The sequence below is a fragment of the Anarhichas minor genome, unplaced genomic scaffold (assembly GCF_050575085.1).
Source record: "Anarhichas minor isolate MPS153535 unplaced genomic scaffold, ASM5057508v1 ptg000011l, whole genome shotgun sequence".
Classification (NCBI taxonomy): domain Eukaryota; kingdom Metazoa; phylum Chordata; class Actinopteri; order Perciformes; family Anarhichadidae; genus Anarhichas; species Anarhichas minor.
Window position 1 is genome coordinate 1,128,875 of NW_027466457.1, and position 12,623 is coordinate 1,141,497.

The following is a 12,623-nucleotide window of genomic DNA, read 5'->3' on the forward strand; positions in this document are numbered from 1 at the left end:
GTGCAACCAATTAGAATGAGAGTCCAAATTTTGATTAAAATGAGAAGTGGATTCAAAATGTACTGTGAGACTCCTTCAGTCTGACTGGAGTCACATCCTCCTAGGGTGTGTGTTTCTATAGTGTGAGACTAGTAGTCCTCCGTAAGTGTCTGTGTTTGTTTGAGCTGTAACTGCCGCAGTGTTTCTGTTGACTGAGTAAACACACACACTGAACAGAATCCTGTTTCTTTCCATGAAAAAGGTGCTATCAGTTTTGCTCTTACTTTGGATGACCTATGATTTTTGGATTGGATGAAAGATAGTCCGCTAGAGTAGTTCACATCTACGTTAGCTGGAGACTGACTAGCTCTGTGACCGACTGAGAGTGGTGTGTGTGTGTGTGTGTGTGCGCGTGCGTGCGCATGCGCATGCGCGTGCGTGCGCATGCGCATGCGCATGCGTTCAGGTGGAAAACACACTGTGCATTTGGCCCGGAAAGATGTTAGCAGCTCCCTTGGGAGTGAGGCTCCACCCTCCTCCTTAACACAGTGGTGCGATCAGGAGGAGCATGGGAAGGACAGACACCAGGAGCGAGGCGTTTTTTTCTGTCTGTTTGTACTGTGTGAGTTAAAGTGAAACCTTACTCTTACTTTTTGTATCTCCGAAGGTGAGACAGGCTGCTCCAACAAAGGCTTCTGGATGCGGTGTCTCCCGTGGCTCAGGTGAAAGGTAAGCTGAGCGCTCACCTGCAAGGCCACTCTTTAATGACTTAATAATGCATACACTTAGTGGAATTGGCTGGCCGATCTCTTCTAGCCTCAGTTAATCACATGGTTTGCCATTCACATGTTACACTCCAAGGTTAACGTTTTCTGAACATTCTACTTTCAAAAGTACTTCTACTATTTCTACTCTGTGTTTCCACGAGGGATAACTCTCTTTTTAAGCAGAAGAGAGAATTAGGGAAGCGAGAAGTAGATGTGCTTTCTGTTTATGACGGTTTTTATTACATTTTACGTGTACATGCTTTCTGCAGCTATTTGATCATAATGTCAGTTAGTGCTCAGAATTTGTGCTGTGTTTTGTGACTTTTTTTGTGTGTCAGCAATGAAAGAGGAGAAACAGTTTGACAGAACTGAGATCAGCAGCTTACAGGGTGTGTCCGATTCATTGGGTTTAGAAGGGAGTAAATGTTTAGGGTTGCACAAGGACAGTTGGCTCCAGAATGATACTTCAGTTACGCAGAGCCCTTTAACAGGCAGTGTGCCTGGAGCACATGTTGATCTTTCATACAGTGGCAGAGGAAGGAAGTGTAATGACTAGTTGCTATTTTTCATTTCAGCCTCCAATCCTGAGCCCACTGTGTATTTTGGTCTCTCCTGGAGGGATACGTGTACGAGAGTCTTTCGTGTTGTGTAGTTGTACACCCACATCTGTCCATTGGGCGAGAAGACTGAAACCAGGCGTTCGTACTACACGTACTCAGACGAATTTACCCAGCTTACCGTTAAAGAAGGTTCCTTTTGGTCTGGTGGAATCACACCGATAGAAATGGTCTATGCTTTTGGTGTCCTGAAGCTGTGTTTGCTTTGCTATTCCGTCCAGCCCTAAGATGGTAGAAAACTGTACAGTCATGAAAAAAACCCACTCGCCCGCTCATATCAGTCAGGAAGCGTTTGGATTCAGCCTTGCCCGAGCTGTTTATTTTGGCATGTGTTGGCAGCATGGAGACCTGTGCGGTTTAACTGAAAATTACGCATTAACCAGGCAAAATGACTCAACCTGTACCAAGCAGCCCACACCCAGGCTACTGTTGCCTCACTTTATTTTCTGCCTTAAAAGCCACACATTCAGACTATCTGTTGTACTATGATGTTCAGATAATGGTTATAAATACTTTATAGTTAATGTTTCTGTCTACAGACTGACGAGTTGCATAATTCCCTTATCTGTTCTGCGTTCCATTAATGAAGCTTAGGATTGTGCCATGATGTAGTGTCCATTTACTGGGCGCAGAATTTAAAAAATAATGTGGGTCAACACAGATGGAGGGTGTCTTAAATTTTCTCTAAATTTCCAAACTATCGTATCAGCAGTGAATCACTCTGTTGTTGTTTTTTCCAGTTACCCCACACCAGCAGTACTGTGGTCACAATTTGGAAAGCAGAAAGCAGAACTTTGTCATATTCAGTGTCTCCACCAACTCAACCGTAAACTTGTTTTCATCCTCTGTGGTTTATTGAATGAAAGACGTACCACTATATGCACACTGAAATACCAAAATGTCACCTTTATGTCCGTCTCTTTGTCTCACTGTCTTACGTGTTGAAATAATAATGACCAAGCAGCCTTGATGGCACATACTGAATGTTAATTTCATTTCAAAGACTGGTTTACCTGGTCTTTGACTTGCTGTGGAGAGGAATAACAACATGAATACAAATATAGAAGTTCTTGTCAATAGCTTAACTGCTCTCCTTTTTATATTTAGTCTCTCCTACGGCTCTAATACTTATCATTTGATGAACAGGTTACTTGATGTAGCATAGTTTAAAATGACGATTGAAGGTGCAGTGACAGGAATAGGACGGGACAATGAGATTTATTGTATGGGTCATATTCTGAATTTGCATAGGCCTACGTATTGTTACTTAATGTTAGCCTGGAGCAGGCTCATGATGCACAAGTCATGCATTCAGGGTGTTGCCTTTCATAATTAAACTAAAGGACAAACTGGTTGTCAGGCAGAACAGAATAAATAGAGTGCTATTAATGGTAAATAACAATGTCATTGTGTACTGTAGAACTCAGTTCACAGAAGGATTAGAGTACCCAGCAGTCTCTTTTGATCAGCCAAGCAAAGTGTAATTTAATGAGATCAACACAAAGGGAGCCAGAGCAAGATTTACGTTTATTTATTGTCTTCCTGTTGGTTTGAGAGTGGCTTTATTCATCTTTGTGTTGGATCCGAGGCTCTTCCTGTGTATTAGTTACACACGGAAACCAATCTGGACTTCCTGTTCTTTCTGAAACAGCATCATGATGGCAAAAGTAAAAATGTAGATCACCACCTTATCAGGGCGGCAGTTGAAGTCTATGCGGTGGAGTTCTCAAACCTTGGCGAATAATGTCATTTGGTTGTACTGAACCTTAAAAAGGCAACTGGTAAGTGGGCCTTTCTGTGTGGAGTTTGCATGTTCTCCTTGAGCTTGTCTAGGTTTTCCAAAGACATGCAGTTTAGGTTAACTGGCAGCTGCAGAAGTGAGCGTGAATGTTTGCGTGTCTTCATGTGTCAGCCCTGTGATTTTAAGGCTTATCTTTCAAAGAATAAGCGAGTATTGCTTTAATCCTGAAATGTAAAGCAAAGTGGCATCGTTGGGAGAACTATTACCATTTGTCAGGATCCATCCCACTTTCTCTCTACTCCAATGAGCTGTGAACATGATAACCACTCAGGCTAGGATAAGCCCATGTCTCTGTCAGTGAAAAGCCTGCTAATTGCTCTCAGCTTCTATACAAGTGTCTGTCAGTGTGGGATTGATGCAGAGACAGAAAGAGGACAGGTGGTAAACAAGAAAGTGTGAGAATGGACACAGCATCGCACAGACACAGTCAGAGCCTCCATGGCATCACTTGTGCAATTTCATAAAGATATTAAAAATAAACCATATTGTAGTCCTATATCTAGCTTTCTATCCTCAGGAATGAGGGGGTGAGCGTGTGTTTTAGAGGCATGGATTTAAAAAGACCTGTTTTTTTTATTTAGAAAGACAAAACTATGTAGATAACTTGATAGACCTTTTTCTCTAACCCGTTTGAACCGTTAACTGCTTTAGCTCAGTCACATACCTGAGCGAGACATGCTATACAATGTTATTTTCAGGATATGTTGGGCTATTCAGGAACACCAACATTTGGCATGCAGGTGGTACCATACAGGCTCTATGAAAAGGAACCGTTTTAAAAGCTTTCATACATGAATTATAATCTACTTCAAGGGGCTAACAGACTCCCAAAGTCGGTCAAGCATTGAAAAAAAAAAGCAAGTTGAATTTCTTTGATAATTTCTTTTACATAAAATTGGCAAACAATTCAAATCTATACGTCCAACACTTTTAAAATGTAAACGGTTTATTTGGTGCAAAATTGTAAAAGACGTGTAGAATACAATATTTTTGATGAAATATTACAATTTCAAGCTTAGTTTCGGTTGAGTTCTCTGACGGAAGCGTTTGTCACACGTGATGTGACTATGAACGTTTTTACAGCGTCTGTCTATGATAAACGGTGTCGTTCTGCTGATTGTTTAAAGAAAACATACTTTTCTATCCCGCTGGCGGGTTCTGGGGTTAATTTAGCTCATGGGCTGGCTTGTGACACGACTATCAAGTGACTGCTTGGACAAAGGGCAGAACTTGCACTCGTAGCAGATTGACCCAAGTCTTGCTGTGGTAGTATTCATTCATTTATCTTAGGTGTGAGAGCACGCAGCAGTCTAATACACAGAGTCAGCCAAGTCTTTATTTTCTTTGGTAAGAGTTTCTGTTATCCCAGATGAGAGAGGCTTGAAGTTTGGTGAGAAGTGGTATGAAGATATCTTGTTCCCTCTGTCACCGCTTCTCACTGGGAACAATAGTTAGAGGAGGCCAGAGGCGGGTAGCAGCTCAAGGATGTCACCTAGTGAAGATCTCTGTTTTCTGAAGATGGTTGCAGGTAATGCAGTTACAAGTCGAGCTTGATTTAAAATGTCTGCTCGTACGCTGCATGCATTAACATAGGTGTACTGCTAGAGGCCTCTGAAAAGCATTGTGCTCTTTTGTCGGAAGATGATAAACAAACATGGACATTGTGATCAAGATGATGTTTAATAGAGATGCACCAATTCACTTTTATTTCAGTTCCTATCCGTTACCTGCATTTTGATATCTGCTGATATTAATATGACTCCAGTATCTGAGCTGGATTGCAATGCATTGCAATTTAGATTACATTTAAATGTATACAAAGCAATTTATTTGAACTGTAGGTTTAGTAGACTTCACCTACAAACTGGGGACCCAACCTGCGGTGCACACGGGACCGCCATGACCGGAGGAGTGCTTCAACCCTTCGGTTTGTATGTTTGTATGACAAAATGTTTCATGATGAGACCATGAGTGCTGTTTTTACGCCTCATGTGGTCAGTGCGCATACACCTCTGCACACTCAGTCTCTCCACTCCTAAACCCTGAGCTTCCCATGTATGACTGTGCGACATCAGCAACGGCAACGAGGGCTGTGGCTTGGGAAGTTCTGGAAGGACTCAGCCAGACATTTCTACGGCGTAGCGCTGCAACAGGTGTCATTCGGTTTAATTAAAGGGATTCTTTTCTAAGGAATCGGTTTGTTGTGTTTTATGCATGTTCGCAATCCCAAGAGTAAAAAAACAAACAAAACCAAATATTCGATTACCAAAATTGAAAACCGAATGCCTACCCAGCCAACGAATAACTGAATAGCGGGTGCCGTCCCAGCCGCTTGCTGCCTGCTAGGTCTCAGCTGTTTGTGATAGCTCAGACCCTGACTTGTTTCAAAACTTACCAGGAACAATATCCTTATGCTTATTTTTCCTACATCCTCTGCTTTTTTCTCTAGTTTGCTCGTTCATAAAGTTCTATAGCTGCAGTATAGGCTGACCTATTTTTCTCAAGTGTAATACTTCTGATTTTGGCTCCACAGTTTACCTGGCAAAGCAGTTTTATTTTTATAGCCAAAGTAATTTGTTTTCAGTTTTTAAAATATGCAGTCAGTATTCTAGCCAACAGCCAGCTGAGTTGACGGAAAGGTAGAAGCAGCAGGTTTGTGCAATCAAGAGATGTTATTGCAGAACTCATGACAAGCTTTGAGTAATCAAATTTTATTTAAGTATGAGCCATAATTTATTCAGCTTTGGCAGCTGGTGATATTAAATGGTATATTACAGTCTGAGGAGTCTGTAATGTGCTCCTACCCTCGGCCTCCCGCTGAGCTGCTCTTTGATTCAGCATCATTAATTAAAGTAATTTATCCGACACCTTGTCATCCATTATCCCTTGCTTAAAGGCCTTCCTTCTGTCCAATCAGGACAGGCCGCCTCCGGGTCTCTGCTGGCAGACATCTTCCTCCTGGCCCCTCACACCTCCTGTCTCTCGAGCAGAAAGAGAGACAGTCACTCCCCTGAGTACCACACTTTGCCCAGCTTGTAGCCTGGGCTGGTTCAGACTCTATTTTCTGCTCCTTTTTGTTCTGTATCTATTTCTCTTTCTATGCAACCGCCACATCTTATGATTTCCTTTTCTGACACAGAGTTTTCAGCTCTATAAAAAGGTCTCATCATGATGTAACACGGCCTTATAACCGCTGCAGCGACTTGAAGTAGAGCACGAGAAACAATTGAATTTGCATACCCTCATATATAATTCACGGTGCCACATGATGCATCAAATTGGTTGATGCTTTGCTTTTTCGGGCATTTGCTTTATCAGCTTTGGGAGTGGAAATATGGGAGTGGCATTTAGAGCTGGAGGGAAGCTAGATATGAAATCTCTCGATGCTGTCAAACTCATATATTCTACTTTCATTTTTATATAACGATGAAAGGTTTTCTCATGCTTTGCCCTCAAACAGCTACACAATGGAAACAGATTGATCGGTGTGGCCGATTAATTGGTGCGGATAGGATATTTTACAAACTATGGTTACAACTGGGCTCTGATGATAGCCGATGGCTGCACAGTTGCCACCAGTCATTTGATCAACAAATTGGGGGGGGGGTTCGGGGGAGGGGTATCTGATTTTTTTCTTCTCTGCACTTTTATTATGTCGGCCTTAAACAATCCTCTGTTGGTCAACCTCTAATGGAAACTGAGGGTGGCCTTATGAATACAAAGTAAATGTTGACCCCTGCCTCTTCCTTGATGCGGTTTGGTAGTAAGTGCCTTGCCTAAGGGCACTTTGTTAGAAAATACATTGGACCTCTCCCAATCAGATTTTCCCAGCCAGGCAGGAGAGTCACATCATCAGCTTTGTTGTTCCCAGCCCACTTTGTTTAGTTAAGCATGCTGCTTCATTTTCAATACTCCATCTCCGGTACTCCGTCTCCACAACCCACTTCTGATCTGTGCTACCTCACTAAAACAAGAGGATGGAAGGTAGAAGGTCTATAAAAGCTGGAAGATAATTGGGTTACAATTAAGGACCTGTCTAAATATCTCAAAGTCACTGGGGTCACAATTTATGTCTTATCGGTAAGAAAAACTAGAAGAAAGAGCCCTTTGGGTAGTGCAACCCTTTTCTTTGACCCTCCCCTGACCCCCTGTACTCCTGCCCTCTCCGTTGTCGCTGACCCTCTGGCCACACCACTTAAAAATATCCTGTGCAAAGGGCAGACATCCAAGCAGTATTAATGTTGAATTTGGAAGTGACGAAAGTTGCATGGCACATATCCAAAATAGCACACGCATACACACATCCCATCACAGTGCAGTACTAGTATCATATTTTTGTATATTAAGGTCATAGTAATTGTCACATACACATGCAAATCAATGTCATGGCGGCAGCGTCTCAAAGTACGTCACTGAGGTCCTCTGGTGCTCCTGTGTGCGTGCATACGTGTGAATGTCGATGCATTTGTATGTAAACAGAGTTGCCATGCTTGGCACCATTTTTGGCACCGCTGTATTCATCAGCTCAGCCTGGCTAGGCCTGCCTAAGAGGAGTTCTCACACGGCCACCGCTGGCCTGTATCCAAGCGTACAGACAACCAGCTGGCGTGGTCTGTACCGGATCAAATGTGGTTCCAGTGTTTGGAACCATAGATGAGTTGTAGAGGTCTCACATTCATCAAGCAAGGGAAACGTGGTGAGGAATCTAAACTTTGAAAGTGGTCTGTCAGTGAGAGGTGTTTGTCTTATCTCGATGACTAGATATGTGTTGAGAGATTCATGGTACAAAAATGCTTCTGTTGAAAACTACAGTCTAAAATTAGTAGTGAGGTTAGTGGTACCTCTGCTGTATCATATGTTTGCAATGGAAATTTCACACACTGCAGTTCTTTCTTTTAAATTTATTTTAGATTTCCGGCTGTGTGCACGGTAAAGTGGGGGCTCAAAGTAAGTATGTGCTTGGGGAAAGGACACTAGAGGCAGAGGAGCACAGAGGGAGAGATGTACTTGAAGAGATCCTTTGATACACTGAATTTGTTTTGGACCGTTGCTTGTGTTTTGATGTAGCCATATCTCTTGGTTAATCCTTGCTCCCCTGCCTGAACCACAATCTGAGCCATGTCCCCACCCCCCCTTTGTAGGGAATCCTGGGTCTCGTTTCAAGGCTATATTTACTGTGATCTTTCCCTTCTCCCTGACAGAAGACTCTGTTCTCAGAGACCGGCTGTGTGTACGTAGGGAGGTTGTGTCTCCTGCCAGTCTAACCCAAAACACAGAGAACAGTGGAGGCACTCTTCCTAAGTGACACATCCTCAGCCTCTCTCCTTCTCCCTAACACTCGGGTCACAGCTGGGCAAGAACTCGGATAACCTCCGACAACTTGCCTGGACTACATACAAGCTGAACTACTCCATCAGAGGAGCGAGACCTTCAGAGAAAGTTAATAGATGCTCATAGAATAGCTTCATGATGTGCAATTATTGACATTACTGCAGCAGCAGGGAGGGGCCTGCTGGGTAGGACAGGGTGGAGACTGTGGTTAAGCGGTGTATGTGTAGTGAAGGCTTACCATGGTAATGGACCACTGCAGTCCCCACACAACAAGGGGAGTTTCCTATTTTAAGTAAGATCAAATGGGAAGTCTGGCTGGAAGGCATTTTTTCCATGCGGGATCCTTAAAATATACCTGCACACCCCCAAGACTCAGAATAGAACGACTAAACCACACATCCTCCCACAGAGTGCCATAAAATTAGCCTCCTTTTTAAACTCAAACAGTTGACCTAGTTCTGCCTTCTTCGTGTCCTCTTAGACGTTGTAGTTACAGCTTTTCATTTTTCATTTGATTTGATTTAGATTTTCAGATGTTTGGAATTATCGGTACTGACTCAGGTGTTTTAAAGAATGTTGTCAACCAGTAAATGAACACTGTGTTACTGGGAGGATCAATGTCTTGACATGAATTCTGTATTATGCCATGCACATCATGGGAAACACGGGGTCAAATTACCTATTATGTGCTTGTTTCAGTTAGTTTTATAGTGCACATAGTATTTGTTTTATCACCCATCATTTTAATTTTACGTATCATTTGTGTTAAAGATAATAACTGTGTTGAAAGAGCATAATTATCATCTTCTGCTTCTCATTTTTTTCATTGTGTTTCTTAGCAATAGTTTGTTTTACAGGATGAGTCAGGAGATGAGAAATGACCTGATGCTTCTTTTGCGTGAATAGTAAAGGGGGTTGAACGGTCGGATGTTGTGACGATAGAAACGATATCTGTGAGCGATCCTGCAGCATCAGCAGAAGAGGCAATGGTTGAAATGCAGTGCACATGAGCAAATGGAAGAACACTTGCGTATATATCTTGCTTGTGTGCGCATCTCCCTCTCTCCCTCTGCTACAGTATGTTGCAGTGTTCACGGTCGATGCACATACTGTACTTGGCGAAAGCCTATTGGTGTATATCTGGGTCATATGGCCATCCATTAGTCCTGCAGTCACTGGAGATTGGGGGTTAACAAGGCTGGGGGTGCTGAAATGAGGACAGATGGAGTGATGGAGGGAGTGTCTGAACTTAATCTGTGCCATCATATTAGCAACAGCTGGCTTGATGCTGGCTGTCAGAATTGCAAGGCTCTAACACTCTCTCTCTCACACACACACACACACACACACACAAAGGAGTTGTCAAGGCAACATTTGTGTTTGGCTGTCACTGACACTGAGATTCTGATAGAGGGTTTAGTTCTTCGATCAAGAATGTTATACTTTTTTAAATCCATTTAAGGCTCTTGTCATAAGCCAGGATGAGATTTTGGGGTAGGTGTTAAGAATGTATGTCTTTTAATTTTTGTTCCATATATTTGTTCCCATTTGTGCACTATGTCAGAGAATAAATGTTGATGTGACATGCGTGTACTTGGGCTGTCAGTGCCGGTTTAATCGGATGCCTTCACATTTTCTTTCTCAACCCAAAGTCATGATGTGAAAATGTTCACCCAGCCAACAGTATGGTTGCAAATCAAAATCTATCAGTCAGGGCGGAACTTGTTAAATTATTAATATGCACATGGTTGGGTTGTGATGTGATGTTGTGATGTAAAATTGTAGTCCTACTAATGATCCCCATTTACTAAATATATCAGTAATCTGACAACGTCTTTCTTTTCTTTAACTGTAAAGGAATACAATTACCTTTTTTGTATGCTAATTACATAACGCCTTTCCATGTATTCCATCACCCCCCCCCAACAGTGAAGAGGCATAATGTCATCCCATATAGCGCTCGCCAGTGACATTACAAATGGCGGTGTGTTAGCTGAAGATGTGTAACCCAGACCATTTATATATATCGACAACATTGTTGTCACCTGCTGGCATAAGGTCACGACTGAAATCCAGGTCAGACCTTTTATCAGCATCTTTCTGCGGAATAGCTCACGCAGAGCTTCCGAACAGCCACGGAGATCGTTTGTGGAACCAGCAGACAGCTGCAGAGATGCGCTGTGTACCTCCTAAACAATATGACTAAGCTCCAGGCACCGCGGACCCCGCAGAACTTTGACTTCACATCAGGGCCAGGAGATGAGTTTTCTGCACAAGTACCTCACATCCTGTTACAACAACAATCACCTTTATTACTTCTAGGCACAGGAGCTCCTTCTCACCATCCATCTCTTCCATATATTTCTTTACAGCATTGGAATTGTGTTGGGCCAAACTTATATGGAACTATTGAAGCACACATATCAAATCAAACAGCCTGAAAAAGGATTTGAAACCTGTAGACCGTAATCAAAGAAAACAAACGGCATCCTACTTGCAACCCACCGCAGTGCTATGTATGCTATGTAGGGCCTAAACCAACCCACACAGAATGCATAGGCAGACAGCCGCAAGAGTGTGAATCATGCATTAGGGGGAATGACAGAAGGGACAGGGTGAAGGGCCAACATTAGTGCTAAATCAGGGAACTTGAACTCCATATGCTATTTCCTGCCTTAAATAGCTTTAGCGTTGACACATTGGGTGTCGGTGTATAATTTAGGATTACTGGACATTGTGTAAACCAAAAGAAGCTGCCTTTTCAGGGTGAGTTTAACTGGAAAATAAAACTTACTAGGTCGACGTCTTCCAGATGATGAGCAACAACGTTGTACAACACGGGAGTGGGACAGCCTGGTCACTCGGCTTGGTGTCAGTGGGTTTTACCACTGTTGAAGTGGTCTTCTGTTTCAGGAAAAAATGTGAATTGATTGCAGCTACAAACAGTAACTTTTAACCCACAGTAGCTCCCGTAGTGCTGCATTGAGATCTTTTCACTATTTCATGTACAAAGTTTGCATCGTAAAGTCACCACTATTTTTATAGTAACGGCCTACAACCTTTGGTGCTACAACCAAACCCCAGCATGATGCCATGTTCCCCGCTGCTGTAGTGTGCTGTGTATGTGTGGAGTACTCCGTCAATTGAGTAACCTGTCTCTTAGCCAGATTCTCGTACAATGTCTTCGGTTGAATTTAGCTTGGTTATGATATTATAATATAATATAATAATACAAACTATCCAAGGTTACTATCAGCCACTACACCTTCAGCTCAGCCTTGTATGTCCCCTGAGAGATGAATGCTAGTTAGATTAGATTAGTCAAGCATGCTGGCAATATACAGGTTGGAACATCTCAACATGTCAACACCTGTTTTCCCTCACTCCTCCCAGTTGGTGTAATGATTACTAAAAAAAAACGAGCATGTGACAGCAAGACAAGTGCTTTCACCCAGACAAGGTAACTGTGGGTCAGATTACTTTAGTTGTTGTTGTATCTGCCTTTCTCATAGTTCAAGGTTAATGTGTGACACGGGAATGTGTGTTATTGACTGGCCTGGTGCTGCTACCTTACTCTTATCTTTTCCACAAGTTCCTGTCACTGGGTAAATATTAGCTCAGCACATGTGTAGCCTGGCAGTGGTAGAAGGAGTAAATGTTAGCCTAGCTTGGCAAACGTTAGGCCTAGTGTACAGGAATTGTTGAGAGTTGAGGTTTAGCATGATTGCATGTAATGTTTCAGTATTATTAGAAGGTCAAGCAGAGGGCGGAATGACTGCCTATAGCTAGCACAATGGTGCTTGAATTCCTCCTTGGGCTCACATTGGACTGGTTCCTCTTATGTTTTCCCCTTTGTCAATCGATAAACTATTGTGACCTGAAAAACCTTATATTATAACAGAGGTTCCTCTATTTCAGTCTTCTCCTAGCCAAGTCACACAAGGTAAAGCGCCACTCAATTAATCTTTGATTTCCAACTTCTTGTCTGTATTTCCTGCTTGTGAATGATGCACACTCAATGCATCCTGCTCCACCACTGCTGCTGGGACTGGAGAGGAGCTTTTTCTCTCTCCTTTGGCGCTACATCGTGTGCATGTGTAATCCTGCAGCAACAAGCCAAGCACACAC

At 42.7% G+C, this 12,623-nt stretch overlaps 1 protein-coding gene across 3 annotated transcripts in view; it reads left to right on the forward strand.

Annotated features, from left to right (window-relative positions):
• Positions 1-12,623, forward strand: part of osbpl5 (oxysterol binding protein-like 5) — a 42,283-nt gene that overhangs the window by 9,366 nt on the left and 20,294 nt on the right. For all 3 annotated transcript variants that reach the window (XM_076088817.1, XM_076088816.1, XM_076088818.1), the window contains one exon: positions 647-708. The gene's annotated coding sequence lies outside the window, so the exon portion shown is untranslated. The remainder of the gene's footprint in view (positions 1-646; positions 709-12,623) is intronic.